We start from the raw sequence: 19,140 nt of genomic DNA on the forward strand, positions 1-19,140 counted from the left end.
CTGTTACCATCTACCGTTAAACAAATCTGGAGCAGTGTGGTTGTGCTCACCAAAGCCGCTCTATCACTCCCCTCATCAGCTGGACAGGGGAGAGAAAATGTAACAAAAGGCTCATGGGTTGAGGTAAGGACAGGGAGAGATTGCTCACCAGTTACCATCATGGGCAAAACTCAACTTGGGGAAATTAGTTTAATTTATTGCCAATCAAATCAGAGTAGGATAATGAGAAATACAAAGTAAATTGTAAAACACCTGCCCACCCCTCCCTTCTTCCTGGGCTCAACTTGACTCCCAATTTTCTCTGCTACCTCCCCTTGAACAGCACAAGGGGACGGGCAGCGGGGTTCTGGTCACTTCATCACATGTCTCTGCTGCTCCTTCCTCCTTCTCTGCTGCTCCTTCCTCCTCAGAGGAAGGACTCCTCACACTCTTCCCCTGCTCCAGTGTGGGGTCCTTCCTACAGGAGACAGTCCTCCATGAACTTTTCCAACGTGAGTCCTTCCCACAGGCTGCAGTTCTTCACAAACTGCTCCAGCCTAGGTCTCATCCATGTGGTGCCGTCCTTCAGGAACAGACTGCTCCAGCGTGGGTCCCCCACAGGGTCACAAGTCCTCCCAGCCAACCTGCTCCAGCCTGGGCTCCACTCTCCATGGGGCCACAGGTCCTGCCAGGAGCTTGCTTCAGCACAGGCTTCCCATGGGGTCGCAGCCTCCTTCGGGTATCCACCTGCCCTGGCGTGGGGTCCTCTCCAGGCTGCAGGTGGAGATCTGCTCTAGCGTGGAGCTCCATGGGCTGCAGGGGCACAGCTGGCCTCACCATGGTCTTCACCAGGGGCTGCAGGGGAACCTCTGCTCCGGCGCCTGGAGCCCCTCCTGCCCCTCCTGCTGCTCTGACCTGGGTGTCTGCAGAGCTGTTCCTCTCATACAGTCTCACTCCTCTCTCCGGCTACAATTACTGTTGCCACTTTTTTGCCCCTTCTTAAATATGTTACCCCAGAGGCGCTGCCACCATCGCAGATGGGCTCAGCCTTCGCCAGCAGCCCGACTTGGAGACGGCTGGCATTGGCTTTATCAAGATACAGGGGAAGCTTCTGGCAGCTTCTCGCAGAAGCCGCCCCTCACCCCCGCCGCTACCAAAACCTTGCCATGCAAACAGGCTGGGACAATCCAATTTATTCTGACTTAATGCTGTCATTTGCCAGTAGAGCTGCATGTGGGGCTTGTGGTTTCTTCCTGCCATTTAAAGACTTGCAGAACAGAGCTGTGGGGAGTAAGTGCATGTTCTATGGCGCACACTGAAGAATTAATGGGAAGAGATGTGGTAAAGATTCATGGGTTTTGTCCTTTATCAGTTACGTGGAATGACTTCTCCACTCCAATTATTTATCTTTGCCATCTGTTTGGAGTCACTTTGAGTTTTAAGATATTAGAAAGAATATTGACTCTGAATACTTAGTATTCCTGAGAGCAAAAGAAGCTTGGAATAACCGAAGACATCCAGTGGGTACATGCTTGAGTGATGCTGACAAAACACAAGATGTTTAAATACAAGAGTTCTGATTTTTGTTGTCCTAAAGGGAGTTTATTCTGGAGCTGAGCTGTCCAAAGCTGTGTAGTCATCCATTAGACATTCATGTAGTTGTTCAGTCTTTTTTTCAAAATTCTTTCATTCTTGAAATTTCAAATATCTAGAATTGTAACAAAGAATGTTTTCTTGCAAGTGTGTTATTTCACCCAAGTATTACTTGCATCTGTTTTAATTGTTGTCCTTGCTCCTTGAGGTCTGCATTTTCCTGGAGCTAGTATTCACTCAATGAATCTATACAGACATAGACGTGGACTCTGCAGCATCCTCTGAGGAAGGTGGTTGAAATATTTTGTTTACCTGGATATTGTTGATGAGGGAGTGATAATTCTTCAGTCAGTTCTTCTGAGTTCAATTAATCAATTTATATGTGTGTGTGTATTAATTAAAAATAGCTGAGAGTTTGTTTCTAATATTTCCTGATCTTACAAGCTAATGTTAGGCATCCCCAATCAAAGAATTTATGACAGAAAACTTTGAAGAAAATCAGGTATCCATCTTTTTGGCTAAGTCATTGGAATTCCTTTGCATCTTCTTGAATATTCCATCTAAATGAGGAGCATCTCTAATCATTTTAGTTTTTCGGTAGTGCGATGCAGTTCCTCTGCCTACCTTCCACCTCAACAGGAGTTTTCAGATGAGAGACTGTATTAAATAATAAGAAATTGAATGCTCTTAATTCAAATTGGAGTAGATATAGTTTTCAAGTAAGAGTAGAGATCCTTTGCTGCTTACATTCGAACTAGTGAAAATTAATGTTGTAGGAAGTCTTCTGAATCCGTTATCTCCATCATTATCTGAGTATTTTTGTTCATACGCATAAACGTTTGAAGAAAAGCAGATCTATGAAATAATCATGTTGTAGTTGTGTGAACATTTTGTGGGTTTTGGTACTTTCTAGGGACCATCAAGATGAACTAGAAGTTTGTTGAGGTGGGCACTGCACAAACACAATGAAGCGTCAATTATGGTAGGCATCTGTGTGTGGAGACAAAGCTTCTCCATTATTTTCTCTCTCTCTCTCTCTCTCTCTCTCTCTAGTTAGTGCTCTACGCAGCAATGGTAGAAGGGGTTAGAAACAGAACCATGTGTTCCTATACAAATGTAAAACAAGTGGCTAAAAATACTTCAAATCTTTTTGGGATTTTCATCACTATTACATTATACAGAAATATTTTACATAAGAGAGAGAGCAACAAATTTTCTTTATCTTTTAATCCTTATCACCTTAGCTCTTTTCGAGCAGCCTGATAGTCTTTGAAGTGAACACGCGGTGGCAGTGTTTGCTAAGTCAAAACAGTATTGCATCCTGACACGTACTTCCTGCTTTCTTTTCTTAGAATGTATATAAAGAAATTAAGTTTTCTTCTGATTTCATCAGCTTCGATATATGTGTCTTCAACTGTGGCCGTTGCTTCTGGTGAAACTTTTTCCACTCCTCATTTGTTTCAAGTCACTTTTGGGGAAATTGAACACCTCTGAAAAAATGTTTTGCGAACAGCATTTTAATAATTATAGAGGTGCATCACATTCACCTCATTACTTGCTGAGGTCTTTTCAGACTTGCCAGAAATTCATCAACTCCCCCTCTCCTCAGGTAGTTTAAGAGAATGAGTTCTTTGAATTTAATAAACAGTTTATTTTAATAACTTACTGTTTATTACAAAATGTAAGAAGGTATTGACATTCCTAAAAGAAAAGGTTCCAGATTGTCCATTGTTTGTTGCTGTGATATCACGAAAAATCTTATCTCAAAAGCAAAATATATCTTTTGAACAAAAATTATACTCAAGAAATGTGTTTCTTGAGAAAATTGCTCTGACGTCTCAGCCTTATTGCCGTGGTAATGATTTTTCAGCCTGTTAAAACTGAAATGTGCTATTCATATGCCACCCTGTGAAGAAGATATAGTTGAGCATTGCTTGTTGGGTGGCCTTTGAAAACCTTGTCCACAGTAGCACTTTCAAATCATGCAGAGAGGTTGCAGTTAAGAAAGATTTTCATTCGCATGAAGTAATTTTTGTATGCTGTGAAATCTTGTGTAGAGATGTTGGAACATCCCCAGCAGAGCTTGTTTTTGCCTTATACTACATTAGTGCATCTGGTCCATGTATGGTATATCACCTTTTTTTCATAAATTGGTCTGCAGATGCGGAGCAGATTCCTGGCTGGCGTAAACTATTCCTGTCCCGTCTACTTCAGTGCAGATCCTTTACTCCGCTAAGGATCTGCCCCATGCTGTTTGGGTTTCCCTTGAAGTGGATTGGTTCTTATCTGTGCTTCTTTTTCAGGCTTGCATATTTTCAGGGGACTGGAAGAAAGAGTTATGTACTTCAGATAAAATTGCTCTATGGAAAAGCCTAATTAACTTAGTGGCTTACTTCGCAGGGAAGTGGGGATCATGTGTGGCACTTCACAGCTATATACCAAATTCTTAATTCTTTGATATTATTTTGTTTCAGGAGGAACTTCACCTAGAGTAGAAATCAGTTTTCTTTTTTGAGGCTTTTTTCAGGGGCAATGTTATAGGTTAGATCACCTGATTTTTCCTTTAAAAAATTTTCAAGGATAAATGAAGATCTGTTATTTAAGAAGTCTTTTAAGCCATATAGATTTTCAGATAGAAATTGACTGAAAGGCAAATGCCTGTTGTTTGCCTTCCCTGGGGCCCCAGGCAATAGGATGTAAATATGGGTAGTGAATACTGTGTGAGATCAAACTGGCACTTTTTCTGAAGGTGAGAATCCAAGACAATATATACAATTAAAGCCAACAGTCTTGCCTACCAAAAGGAGTCCATGCCTTCTGGCATTCTCTGCTGAATACCTCCTCTGTTCTTCTCCCATGTATATGCATCTCACAGTTTCTCTACAAAAAAAAAAAAAAGCGTAGGAGAACCAGCCAGCGCCAGTTTGTTTTCCATGTTTTCTTTTCTCTGTAAGGGATTAGTTGTAGTAACAGATTTCATGTGCCAGAAAGTGGGTGAACATTAACTATTTTGTCATGCACTGATCCTTCCCACAGCCCTGCAAAATTTGAAATGCAGGAATGGTTATTCATTAACATTTCTTTGTGTCTACAGGAAGTACATTTACTATGTAAACATGTTTTATATAGAACATACAGCTGTTTTGAACAAGCACTCAATGAAACATAAGAGTACAGTGCCTACACTGCCACTTCAGAAACTCTGAGATACCACAGCATTGTGTTTTGGAAGAGCGAGCACACAAAGACTTTGCCTGGAAAAACCAATGGTGGAAGTTTCTTTTAAACAAACAAAATTTTTCCTCTACTTTGTTTGAATGTTTTGTGCCTGAAATGCCTGGACACTGAGCTATTGATGTCCAGTCAATATTTAGGAATAGGGTGGGTGGGGGTGTGTTTCCAAAGTTCCTTATGCTTATCTTAGTAGAGGTCCCATCACAGAAGGAAAAATTCAAGCACCATCAGATAGTCCATTTTCAATAGACTGTGGAGTATATTGCCACCGGAGAAAAACTCACGGCATGGAGAAAATACGCCTAGGATAGCTAGGAGAATCATCAGCCTCTTGTCCTGAGAATGTCAGTCTCAACTCTGGGAGGAGCTTTACTAGTAATGCCGCTTCCTTGGGGAATAGGTGGAATCGTGTCTGATACACCCCTCTGCAAACAACTCCACTAGCTAAACTCCACCCTAAGTGCACTTTGTGGAGCGGGATGTTTACCGAAAAGGTGAGGAACGTTTCTGCTTCCCAGAAAGAGCAGTCAGACAGAACGCTGTTGCCTGGGCTGTTGCCTCTAGGTGGCTGAGGCTGGTTTGCCCCTTCAGAGCTGTAGCACGGCACGTTTACCAAGGTAGTTCTCAAACAGGCCGTACACTGTAGGCTCTCCTATGTAAAGTTTTCTGTTCCTGAGGACCATAGGACCGAGTAGCATAGGTGTGCTGTGGGGAGGGGCTGTGTGCGGCGTACCAAGCCCTTGGACAGCTCTCCACTGCACAAGGGGGCAGATACGAGGAACCCAAGCTAGCCAGCATTCGGCCTACGGGCTGGTTTACTGTGGTTTTGTGATCCTTGCTCAGAAAAGCCCAAGATGGGAGAAGGGAGTCTCGGTTGGCTAACACCAGTCCTACGTGCACCTTCTAGGTGTAACTTTTATTAACTGTTAAGGAAGGGGAGGGTTTCTACTTGTTTTAATGGGAGAATAACAATACTCTTAAACTGGCAGGATAGTACAATGATAGGAGATGACAATTAGATGAGCTCATAAATTTTGGGCCAATGACATCTGTGCAAAAGTGGAAGGATAATTCTACGCAGTTGGTAAAGAAAAAGTAACCAAAAAAAAAAAAGAAAAAAAAAAAAAGCTGCAGTTGACCCTTCAGGATAAAATGCACTTGTGTCAACATGGACTCTGCCCAAACATTGTTCTGCTGTGGAAGCAGCTGGATGCCCTGCCCTCTGGTTTATACAGCGCCAAAGGGAGGGAGTAAAGAGAGGTGAGGTGAGGGAAGAGGGAGGAGGAAAAGAGGCAGGAGGGAAGATAAAGTAAACCCAGCTCACCTCTTCAACACCACACTCTGAACTGAAATGTCCTGCGGCTGGCCCTTTCGGTGCTTATTTCTTCATTATTTAGGGACCTGCATCAGCAGAGAAAGAGTGTCTACCTCAAAGTCACAGGCATTGTTACAAGGAAGCAATTTTTCTGCTTCCTTTACAAATATTTTTCTTCAGGAGGGTAGGCAGAGATGGGGAAAGTGGGGCAGGGGAGAGAGTAATAGCTGTTTCTGTCTGGCCTGTTATATTCCAGGTCTAATTTATAGTATTCCATGTAGCATGATGGTGTCATTTTAATGGTGCATTAACACTGAAGTCTGGAATATTTATTTGGTTGAAAAATGCATCTGATACTAAATACATCTCTGGGGAGATGGCTGTGGGATGATTACAGAACTGATGGCCATCAAATTGATAGCATTTCTCTGTCCTCCTGAGTCTTCTGCTGTAAAAGTGGGACAGGGCGTTTTCTGGGTAAGAATAATGGTCTCTGTGCTATCCTCAGGGGCAGATGTGTCCCAGCACCTGCGCTCTGGATCCAGGATAGACAGAGCTGCTACACAATTATCTTCCAGTTTGCTGTTTAATTTCTATTCAGATTAATCAGTAGCTGCTTGACATGAGGAATCACGTTGTGAGCTTTAAAGCTTTACTACATACCATTGTTGTTTATTTATTTACAATCTATTATTCATGCTAGAAACACTGGCCAATTTAACCTGATTTGTAATCTTCCTTCTTTTTTTTTTTTTTTTGGCTGAAGTCTCCCATGTGATTTGCATATGTATAAAGCAGAGGGGGTTATTGTTGGGTTTGATGCGGGTTTTTTTGGTTGACTATCTATACCAGGTAGTATGAGATGATAGTGCCCAACAGAGGTTCTTAGCTTCCCTTACTTTAAACCAGGTTAATGTACTGAATAAAAAGAGACATTACCGATCTCAGGAGAGGGACTTGAGCACTACAGCTGCATTTTGTTTATAATTTGCACTCTGGCTGTGACTGGATGTCCTAAGTGAGATTATAAATTGTCTAAACTGAACTGGATTTCTCAGTTTCATTGTTTGGTGCTATGTACAGATCAGGAGTGAGCAGCCATCTCTGCAAATACATGTACTTGATTCACAGAGTTTACTCTAACATGAGCTGGGTCAAAGCTATGCTATTGGGTATCTTGGTAGTTTATTTTCATTGACATTCAAGCAAGATGCAGTCCTGTCTGTGGGAAAGATAGGATGCATGATGGAAGGAGCCCTGCATCCCTGCATCTGCAGCAGGATGGTCTATATCTGTGGCTTCTGCAGGCTCATAGGAAACAGGGTGTGAGTGCGAGTGCGCTGGTCGTGTGCGTCGGTGGGTCTGTGACGGTGAGGATTCACTTGCCAGGGATGGCAGGGATTGCAGCTGTTAGAAATCAGGAGGAAGCTATCGTTTCCTTTTGAATTTTACAGACTGGCCTAATATAAGTTCTATTTATTCAGGTGTTTTTATCCAAATTTTCCAAAGATCCTGAGTTTGACCTTTGTATTTGTAGTTCCCCTCCAATTAGTGAAGAGCATTTAGGAATGTCAAGGATGGGACTAGAAGGGGCCTCCTAGGTGCTGTATGCTGCTGTTACAGCCAACCAGATCGCACACTATCTTTTTCAGCTGTATCAAATACGAGAAATAATTTGTCTCTCCTACTTGTGTTTGCTATACTGCTGTATCAGAACCTTGCTCAGGTTGCTTAGAAACCCTCTTCTAGTATCCAGTTTTTTCACGGACCATTCATATTCATTTGTTCTTGTGCCAGTATTTTCCCCTTGTTGGGTAGCTCTTTTTTCTATCTGATGTTTACACATCACTTCGTTGTATTTATAGGGAGCCATATTCTTTCTCAGTCTTCGTATATGTAGGCTAAACAAGTTCAACCTCATAAAATAGGTTTGTTATTGCCTGGATATAGCCAGAAGCCTTTCCCTGCACCTGTTCTGGTTTTAGTTGCTCATCCATAGGACCAGTTTTGCACAGCCCTCCCAGTCTTGCTGAGGAGATTGCACCACATCTAGCAAAATGGCAGAAATATCTGCCTGCCTGCACAGGCTTTACTTCACATGCTACACACTAGGACCATATCTGCCTTTACAACATCTCCTGTTGATGGGTCCTGGTTGTTCTTATGATCATCTAATAAATAAAGATCTTTTTCCTCTTGGTCTTCCTTAAGTAGGCATGCAGGTTTTCTTTTTTTTTTGTTCTGGAACGATGTCACGCACTTATTTAGATCTCCCTTGCCCCTTCCTCATTTGAAATATTTGTTCAAAATATTGCCATTGAGCTTACAGCTTTCCATGATGCATTTTCTTTCAGGCTCCTACACACTCCCTTTCTAGTTTACAGCTTTTCAGGATGCCATGGATTCCATCTCCACAGCCTCCTTCCCATTAGCCATCCTACCTTTGCTTCCACCTTCTACATTGCCATCCTTCACAAGGCCTTGTGGTGAAGCCTTCATCTAGATTTCAGGTCATGCAAGAACATTTGTGACGTCTGTAACTTCAGCAGATCCTCATTTTCCATGGTTTTCATTATATTTAATGGCTGAATTTTTTTTACTTTGTTTTGTTGGGTAAGGTCAAGATCAGATCAACTAGAATAATTTTGACTTTGGTGGCACACTTTCTCATCCTTAATGTGCCTTCTTCAGAGGCCAATCCCACTTCCATTATTCATGTGTATGCTTAATCCAATACACTTTTTTGAGGTGATCATTCATCCACATGGGCTTGATGCCATCTTCACACAGTTCTCCCTTTGGCCAGAGGGCTGACGTTTCACCTAAATTTTGTCTTGACAAAAAGACGTGCCAGGGTTCTTCTGAAATCCAGGTCAATGAGATTTTCAACCCAGTTCACTACACTAACACTTCCCATCACATTCTCAAATTCAGTTAAATTTCCAAATTTAATTCCCATCACTTTATCCCATAGGACAGAAGCACAAACAAGAAGTTTGTGTTGCTTCTGTGAAAACCTCTAAAGAGTGTTTGATTTTAGCCCAGCACCCTACTCGTGGGTAACGGAGCTTGTCCGCTGCTGCCATACACCGGTGCCCCGCGCCGAGGCAGCTCTTCCCACACGGAACATCCACGAGGATTTGCAGATGCGGGGCCAGGTGCTCACTTGAAGAGGGACGGACACCCAGCCTTGGCTCCGTCTCGCTCCTGCAGCGGCATGTTTGAACAAGAAATGATAACACGCTCGGTAATGGCGCGAGGAAAGTTTTACAAGGAGAGCAGGTGTGCCTGCTTGAAAGATAAACTCTTCCCCCAGGTGACGATAAGATAAATGATCCAAACCTTGTGATTTAGTTAATGTTTCTGTCTTTAGCCTGCTGTGTACACAGTACCCTGCTGGATAAGCTGCCCAGAACTGTGTGCCTCTGTATGCACAGAGCTATCATAGTCAGCAATATCATTCTCTCACCTGGTGTCCTTAACTAAACAGCCTTTAATCATTATACGTGGTTAAGATGTGTTCCTTATTGTACAGTGCAGCTGGTACCTTGCATTAAAAAAAGACCAATGCCAACGTTAAATAACATCATTGGCTGTGACTGGAGGATCTTGTTTCGCTGCTATTTCAGGCTGCCACATTTCTCTGGAGCAGTATTTAAATTATGTCTGAATTTAGGCAAACGTTTTTTCTTCAGTTGCCTTGAGAATTAGAGTTAATCCATCTTTCTCACCAAGTGAAAATTCCTCCAGAGGCATCTCGCTCCTGTTTCACTGCTTATTGATTATCACTCCCAGTTTGCACGTTGCTGGCTGCAGCATTCCAGCTGCATTTGAATGAGCAAAAGAAAAGCCAGCTGGTGCTCTGTTGTTCTGATTTTTATATCAGCATTTTGGTTTCAAAGACATTTATCTAATCTTATTAACTGGCTTTACCAAGAGGATTTCCTCACAGACTTAACTGTGAGAAAACAAATAGGCAGTGAGGAGGGGGTGGTGGAGGATATCTTCTGTTACTCTGCCCAGAAGCACATTCTTACCTACTGGGAGCAAAAATAAATCCCGTTTGCCATTGACTCAAAGGCTGGCACATCCCAGCTAAGGCAAAGCTCCCGAATTTCCCTTATGCGAATGGCCTGTAAGAAGGCAATGCGATGGGCATTTTTCTTCCACGCCGGTGCGGAGAGAAGGCCAGAAGGCACAACCTGCTGTGGAGGGAAAGGCAGGCAGCAGCCCCATGTCTGCGCTCAGGGTAATGTGGTCAGGGGGCTGGGGGCTGCGGCCGTGTCCCTGGCGCATCCCTGCACTCCTTTTCTACTGAGAGCTTGCTTGTTATGTGTGGGGCTTTTTGCATGTGACTAAAAGCCACGTGTACATTCAGAGTGCAAAAATAGAACAGATTTGGGGAAATTCGTTCAAATGGTGCCTACACATTTGGGTTCTCTGAGGTTGAGGGTAGTAAGCATGCAGCCTAAAGTCCAAATTCCCAGTGACACACATGTACAGGTCATGGTATTCATAAATTCAGAGTCTTATTTGACATAAAATATAGTAATATGAACGTACAAGTATGCATATTTTGTTATAGGGTTCCTTAGAAATAGTTGCTAGTAAAACAGGATTTCTACTATGAACAAAGAATTGTGTCTTTAGTTGGTCCTTTGTTAATTTAGCAGCTCTCAACTTCACCAAACAGGGTCTGCATGTCTGGGAATTCTTCTGACAAAGGGCATTCCGGAATCTGGAAGATTATCCAACTATGATTTAAAGAAATTTGCAGCAAGGATAACTGACTAAAGAGACACAACTCAAGATTAGGAAAAGAGAAAGAGTGTGTGAGGGAAGAAGAGCTTCACGTTCTCATATGAGTAAAGTGAGGAGAATTATACCTGTTCTTATGTTTTGTGATGGGTGTAATCAAGGTCCTTGGTGTTGGGTATGGACTTGCCTGCTTTTCTTCCTTTCTTCTTCTCTTCTGCTACTTCTCCCTCCCTCTTCTACTGTATGCAGACCTTTACTTACATGAAAAACTTACACTGATTCTTAAGGAATCTTTTTAGATTTACATGTGTTAGCAATGAGGGGGTCTTAACTTAAAAGCTGTGTTTGGGGTAGCACTGGCAGAGAATAAAGGATGGCTGTTCGTCCTGGGCTGAGTCGGGGGAGTGGTAGATGGCTGCTTCTCCCCGGAGCTAAAGGGAGGTTCCGGGGAGAACCTCCTTCCATTGTCTTGGAAATCCCACCCAGAGAAAGATCATCCAGAGCTACTGGCTCTTCCTATCTCTCTCTAGGTGCTGGGAATTGTCCACAGAGGAGACTGTGTTAGCATGGCTGGAGGGAGAGTTGCATCATGATGTATTCCCATGCCATGCCCATCATGGATATTGCCATCCCTGAGCAGGACACAACAGTGTCTCCAATTGATTTGGAAGCATTTGAGATTGACTGCAGATCCAGCAGCCACTCACTCTTCCTCATTGATAACAGCACCTGCCTGACTCGCCCTTCGGCACGGCTGGGCAAAGGTCACTGCAGCTTCCAACCTGCTCCAGCCACCTTCTGCTTCAGCCAGCATGGCTGTGGGGCAGTGGATTGCCCGGGCATGCCTGGGAGCTCTGCATGACACGCTGTAGCCTCTCCAGGGTCTGAAGAGTGGCACGCCGGAGCGCGCCTACCTCCTTCCAGTCTGCAGAGCCGCCCTGCCCTGGCAGTCACAGGGAGCTCGCACCACCTCGTGCTTGGGTGCTTTTATAGAATGACATAAAGGGAGGAGAAGTCCTGAGGACTAATGGAAACAACATACCTATTACCGAGGGCACATCCGTTAAAATGACATCAGTGCATCTATCGTGATGAAAAGCTACACATTTTTCCCCAGCGAATGCATCTCCCATAGCACCTACATTTCCATAGGCTCAGGACCTGTCCTCATGGGGAGGCTACTGCAAAGTAAGTGTGTGTGAGGGGGTGAGTTTAAAACAATGCTCTGAACCAGAGCATCCGTCCTTAAATGGATGCCTTTATTCATCACAAAGAATGCCTTTTGGTCACTCCACTTAACCCAAGTCCAGAACTGGCTAAATATAGGTTAGCACTCAGTAGAACATGAGCATGTCCAAGATGGAAGTTAATACAGAGCAGCCACTCTGGGCTATTTCCGTGTTGCAGCCATGTTCTCAGATAAGAACAGCTTCTTGGTTCTCCAAATCTTGCACTGTGCACTCAAAGGGGAGGATTTACTTATTGTGTGAACAGATTTGTCTCCTTCTCTATTCTAATTTAAAACACATTCAATCAACCAAGGGCCCTTTGAAAATAGGGATGTGCAGCACAGTGATGGCTTTTGATTTTAAAATCTGAGTCATTGTTTCCCAAGTCCCCATGGCCTGAACCCAAAGATCTTAACTGTACAGGATGAATAAAACAGCCAGTGGTCTTCTTTCTCCTGCTAAAATTGAGTTGCCTATGCTAAGAATAAAGCTTGCATGTCCAGTAAGTAGAGCTTTGCTGGGGCATCCTCCAAGGGTATGATAAAGACCATGCCAAATTTTTACTTCCCCGTTGACTAAGAAACAAAGTTTCCCACCTGTGAGGAATTTTTGTGTGTTTGAGATTTACTGTCAGTCCAAAGTCAGCCAAAATTGCCTCTAACCAGATTTTTCTCACGTTGCCTCCCACCAGAATTTTCTCACAATGGGATCTCACAGCCCCATGGCTCCAGAAACTCAGGAAGGAGACTTGCCTTTGCACTGTGAGCTGCAGGCTCCCCACTTCTGCGCACCCAGCCCTTTCCAAAGCTGCACCTTAGGGGTACCCTGGGGGCACAGACAGACCCAGTACAAGCATAGGGAGTCACAGACAGGCTTTGCACCTGACTCTAACATAGTGTTACAAACTACTTAGCAGAACACAAGAGAGAAAGATCTGAGGAAATAATAAGCACAGTTATATACCTTTCTTCTCTTTCTATTTCTCATCCTTCTGAAGAATTGGAAAAGGGTGAAGCTCTCTAAATTATCCAACTTCTTTTTCCAGCTGGTAGTTTCCCTCCAGAACCACGTCTAGGTAGACTTGTTCTCCCTGTCCTTAGACGGTTCCCTGATTAAACTGAAATTCCTGCAAGAAAGTGTGCCTGTATTTCTTCTTTTTCATCTGAAGCTTATTATTTAATCACTATTTAAGCAGTTTAGCATCCTTCTCCTTACCAACGGCAGGCTTCTTTGCTTTGCTGCTATTAATTAGCCTCTGCATAGCTCTACCCTGTTGAACTATTTCCTTGCCTAAGCAACCTCTAAATATTACCACTCTTGGATCATAGTTAGTAAGCGACTGACTCTCCAGCAGAGAAATGCTTCGGCTTGCACAGTAAAAGAGGGATTCCAGTACATTGCCATATTTTATGGCTTAACAGGGCCATCTGAACTTCCTAACTTCTACCATAATTCTTAAACCGCACATAGATAAATAGAAGAGTGTTATCTTTTGCTACCTGCAATGTTAAAACGCATTTTTTCCCACTGATAAAAATAGATATAAATATACATTATACGTATAAATGTCACATCCACTTACTGGAGAATGATGCCCATGATAAAGATTTCCCATTTCAAGTTGCACTTTGAGAACTATCAGTTAATTTTTAATAAATTTAATCTAAGAGCTTTTATTTTGTAATGCCCTAGTTTCTTAATTAAAATGGTGTATGGTACCAGGTGAAATGCTTTGTGGAAGAAATCTAAATCTCCTGTGTCATTATTTTGCCCTTATTAATCAAATATGTGGTTCAACAGCTGTTGAGCATCCTCTGTACAACACTTTTTCTACCTTTCATCATGGCAAAGTACCCTCCTTCAAGCTTGAAATAACTACAGGAGTCAGAGCTGAAAAGGAGTCTTCTAGCTTTGTACACAAGACCTATTTCTCTTCTGACTTTTTAAGCATGTTTAATCAGTTTTGTGCAAGCATACAACCATGGTGGGTGTAATCTATAATCTCTGTTCTTTGTAGAGAATTCATTCGAAGTTTGCCAGTCACTTGCGAAAAAACTGCAGGATGACTCTACTATCAACATTTGTCTGGGATCTGTCTGCATGGTAGTTTGGAAGAAGCACAAGTTCATGACTCTCTCTTTTTTCCCCATGAAATATTGTACAAAATGATGACTTGGTGTAGATGAATGCTTATGCACACCTCCACAGCTGAGAAGTGAGCGGCTGATTTAATGAATTGGTTTAATTAGTCCTGTTTCTGTGGACTTGACTGTATATCTAGACCACATGCTTCATCTCATCTAGCAAAGAAGTAAATGCCAGAATTCAGGTCCAACTTCCCTTTTATAGAAATCTATCTTGAGTTCCAACTTAAATACCAGGTGTTGACTCCCTTCTGAAGTTGGCTACTTCTCTGAATTTCTCTCTAGGCTGTGGATATTTACAGTGCCTTTCCTTTTCTTGCATACCTGTTTCTTAGAGAGACTCAAAGCCACCCTAGTTTTCCATGTGTGTATTCCCTCCATTTTTCTTCCCCTTGTTCCCCGTTCCCAACCTTTCTGCCAAGCAGATACCCCAGGAGCATGGGCTGTGGTCTCCACCAGAAGGAGTGAGAGGATAAGGAGGCTCCTACCCTGCAGCAGCACTGTCCCTTCCCTGGGGCTGGGCTGATGGAACAAGCCCTTCACCCCACCACCCGTGCTTCCTTTGAAAATTTGATTATTGCACTTGTGGGGAAGACAAAACCTGCAAACCAGCTGGTCGAAGAAAATACGTTGTTGGGTCAAATGTTAATGAATAAGGACAGTAAGTCTTCCCAGAATTTTTCTTGGCTGTATCTCCCATTGCTTCTCTTCTCTGTATCCCTGTAGAGATTTGCTTCATCATTTAACCTATTTTTGATGCTCTGTAAATCATTGTCCCGTCTCCTGCAATTACTCCTTGGAAGTGTCATTGCATTGTGAGAGTCTGAGGATAACCATTTGCCATAGGTTGAGATGAGAGCCATTGCATACAGATGGGTTAAGAGGAGCTCGGTGGGTACCTGTCCTTGAGATAGCACCATTCTTATTCCTTAGGTTATAAAATCTTTTAGCTGTAAAGCAGAAGCTGAAACCTTAAGGAGCAGCCAGTTTATCCAGCTGCCCACAGGCGATGGTTTCATACTCAAAGTGGCTGTTGGCTGTTCTTTCTCTGTGCAACTCCTGCCCATCATCACTGTGATACCTGAGCATGGCTACCAGCCTGCATGAGCACTGAGAAGTTTGAGCCTGTTTTAGTGAAGTATTTGTCTCCTGCTCTGTATTCCCCAGCAGGTGGAAAACTACAGATCCAGCTTTCCTGGACAAAACATGTAACAACAAGCAGCACAGTTTTGCACACTAAGGGGCGATAATTTCTGCAAATGACTGGTCACCTGAACTTGGCTTTACAGGCCACTAAATAATGATACAAGGTTTATATGCGAGGACCTGCCTGAAACACAAGTGCCTTGTGCCTGATTCCGTTTTCTGACTTGGAGTATGCTGGTGGACTTGCGGCCTTCTGTGAAGAAAAAGAAGGAAACTGCATTAGTTTACATATGTGCACTCATAATCTGTAAGAAAACCAGATTTGAAAACACTTGCATATCCCTGCATAAATAAATAGCAAATAAGGGCAAGGTTTCTGAATTTAGGATGCCTTTTTAGTGCATGTTCTCGAAGGATTTTTCTTTTCTGAGTATAAAGCGTAATTTCTTTTGAAAAAAGAAAATCAACATGCACCATAAATGACAACTTGTTATGGATGTAAATATTAATTATACATTGAAATTCTGCAACTGTTTTTACTAGAAGCTTGTTAGCTTGTTAATTATCATAATTATCATACAAGGGGAAAGGGAAGAGAGAGAGAGAGACTGATTAGTGTTGGTAATTTGCCTCGTCCTTTCTGTGCTGTTGCCTTTTTTTTTTGTTTTGGGAAAATTAATTCTGTGAAATTATCACTAGGGTGCTGTGTTCCCTGGGACACGTCTGTACGATGCGGCATTGTTCTGGCAGAATGCAGACTTAATTCGTGCTTGGCACCTTTCCTCTCCCTCTCCTCCTTGCCATGTTTGAGTCTGCCACTCTTGGGCAATGCCATATCTCGCACTATTCTTCCCTCAGAATAAAACAGAAGTAAAAATGAGGACAGACGCATAGTGCTCCTGAAACCTCAGGCAAATATGGGCTGACAGAGGAATAAAGGAAAATGGTGCTGCTTTAATTACGATAGAATAGAGGGAAATTACCCCTAGGAGGCATAGGGCTGTCGCTGGGAACCACAGCTATCCTTAGTGTTTTGGAGTGGTCTTAGGAAAAGAGTCCTCCTGTTGCTAACCTTAATGGAGCCTTGCTGTCTCTGTTTGCACCTATATGGGTGGCACAGCCCTGGGTCCTGAGAGAGGAGAAAGAAAAAAAAAAGTCCCATATAAGATTTGCTCATAGAAGAGTCTTAATTAACTCTGAGATAGATAAGAAACAAAAAGTGGGTTTAAATATCTATGTTTCATCATGGCAAAAAAATTACCTTTTGGGTTATTTAAGGTTCCATACTGCCTCTTGAGTTGCTCAGGATAATCAGGAAAGAGCTGGAAAAAGGTGTCTGTGAATCCACCAAATCTGCAAAGAATACAGAATTAGTCAAATTCTGAAAAGGCTGTGAGAAACTTCAGAGGCACCTAATCCAACTAGACGGATGTGTGGCATGGTGTCAGACAAAGTTCAGCTCTGTTCAGACAAAGTGTTGCACACTGAAGGGGAGGAAAAAATAATCGCGCTCATATGCCTTGCAGGGCTCTCAGTTACCTGCAGTGGCTTGGGAAAGGCAGCCGAGTGTCACTGTGGACGGCTCAGTGATCATTTGGGTGTGGAGCATAGCTCTAATTTATTGGTCAGGCAAGATGTTAGACTGCAAAAGGAACAGGATAAAGAATAATGTGTAAAATACAAGCAATTAATAATGTAAGCCAATGATACATTCACATTTGGAATAACATATGCGGGACTGGTCACTCAGTACTCCCAAGTACATCAAGAAGCCTGCACCAGAGCAAGAGTTCAAAGGAAGGAATGGAGAAGGACATGTGAAATCTCTCACATGAGAAGAGACTGAAAAGACTGGACAGATTACCTTTAAAAAAGGTGAAAAAGAGGTGATATGGTATAAATGTTGTAAAGGCAGGTTGTGATGTACAGCTACAGATAGAAAGCCTACTTGGCCTGTGTTACAATTCAGGAGCAAGAGAGAAATGAGTGAATTGAAAAAGTAGCAATTTCAGAGCCAGTTAAGAACCAAAAAATACTTGCACATGTATCACTGGCCTCAATGCCACCAGACAACAATCGCTAAGCCTGCAGCAGCAAGTGGTTTGGCACGATCGGAGCAGGCTTGCGGAGGGAATGGCTGGTGCTGGGGACTCACCACCCACGTGCCTTCAGGGTTTTTACGCTGGACTAGACCTACTCCGATCCCACAGACCAAACATCCATCGGCAGCAGCTCATGAGTCGTGCTCCTCGGGTGCGTACTGGGCTTTATTTTCATCGGATGCAAATGCACCACATAGATAGAAATGACCACTCCACACTGTGAACCAAAGCGTGGTACATGGGCACCACAGGGAGAAACGATTCAAAAGCACACCTCAGATCCAAACTTAAATGTTAATGTAGGTGTATCTTTGGAGCCCAAGAACATACCTAGACTCAAAGTGGGGCTTGGTGTTTATACCATAAAAAGAATAACAGAATTATGTCGAAGAAACTAGGAATCTGATAGCTATTTTATTTACTTTATTTTATTTTATTTTGATTTTATGCTCTTTTTATTTTTCTTTAAGTGATAGGGAGGATGTAACATTTTGGGTTAAGGACCAAAGAAGATACTTATGATAGGATTCTCTGATATCTCTTCAAATATAGTCAATTATGGCATGAAATGTAATATTTAGGTGTGTTCAATACAAACTATTTGATAAATTTGTGCATGCTTAACATGCATTTATTTACAGAAATTCCCAAGGCGCTTCTTGCGCCGCTGTTTCTTTGTTGCCCTTGTCCACAGAGAAGACTCTGGGATGGCCTTTGAAGTGAAAGCAGTCATATGTTGCACCAAATCCAGTAGGTGAATATTATTATTATTGTTATTGTTATTTTTATTATGTTTTCAGGTTGTCAGAGATATTCATGTCTTTCACGGAACAACTAGAGCCAGGCTGAGTAGACCTTACAGAATGAGCCACAAGGTGAGGGGCAGGACAGTGGAGTAGGCTACAGGAACACGAAGGATTTGAGATGGTTGCTGCCACACGATCTAGTCCATCAAGACGCGCACATTAGGACTGCTCTTGTAAATGTCACTAGCGGGGGAGCAATGCCATGCACCGAATATCCACAGCACCACAGGCCCCTCAGCATCTGCACCGTAGGTGGCTCTAACACATTGGAAGACAGGTTCATGTTTTGAGGAGAACTGGCTGCATTTCAGTTAACCTCACAAGCTCAAGCAGTGACAGCTCTCCCGAACATAGACTTATTTGACTGGAGGTAGGCATTGCTATTCTTAATATAAGTGGTATCTATTTGTTCCTTCTTTAGGTTTTGCCTAAATAATACCCTGAAACTATCTACCAGCTATCAGCTATCAACCAACCGATGGGACCAGGAGGGACAAGAAGTGTCTCAGCCCTGGTAGCCAAGCCAGCACAGTAATCCAGGTGACAAGAAGTCTTGTTGGGAGGTTTAGACCTGTGTTAGGACTCTGCCAGGAAACAAAAGATTTCCTTTACTGACGAGGGCCTGGGACCTCCTCTGCTGGGCTCAGCTGGGCACGGCTGTGGGGACAGGGGACAGAGGTGAGACATGCCTGTGCCCAAGCCGCTGGGCGGTAGCCAGCCCCACAGTCTCCCGGTGTTTGTGTGGCGGTGATGGGGGGGACACATTTGGCTTCATGGATCTGCCCCCGCGCTGGCACTGAAGGCCGGTGTAGGGGTGCGTGCACAGGGCAAGCC

Source organism: Phaethon aethereus, assembly GCF_964289735.1.
Source record: "Phaethon aethereus genome assembly, chromosome: 3".
Lineage (NCBI taxonomy): Eukaryota > Metazoa > Chordata > Aves > Phaethontiformes > Phaethontidae > Phaethon > Phaethon aethereus.